Source organism: Etheostoma spectabile, chromosome 5 (assembly GCF_008692095.1).
Source record: "Etheostoma spectabile isolate EspeVRDwgs_2016 chromosome 5, UIUC_Espe_1.0, whole genome shotgun sequence".
Lineage (NCBI taxonomy): Eukaryota > Metazoa > Chordata > Actinopteri > Perciformes > Percidae > Etheostoma > Etheostoma spectabile.
Window position 1 is genome coordinate 36,176,594 of NC_045737.1, and position 229 is coordinate 36,176,822.

Below are 229 nucleotides of genomic sequence, written 5' to 3' on the forward strand. Positions count from 1 at the left end.
ATTTCAGACAACTGGAGTTGTCCGGCTCCACTGGGTGTGATTACCGGGGCGTGTTTCAACCCCAGGAAAGACAATGCCCTGCCCTCTATGGATAGACCTACACATCAGCGCAACGAGACTATACCAATCAGAGCCGATAGACTACAACCAATAAGAGCAAAGGATAGACTACAACCAATGCAGAGCAACGGATAGACCTACAACCAATCAGAGCAACGATAGACTACCC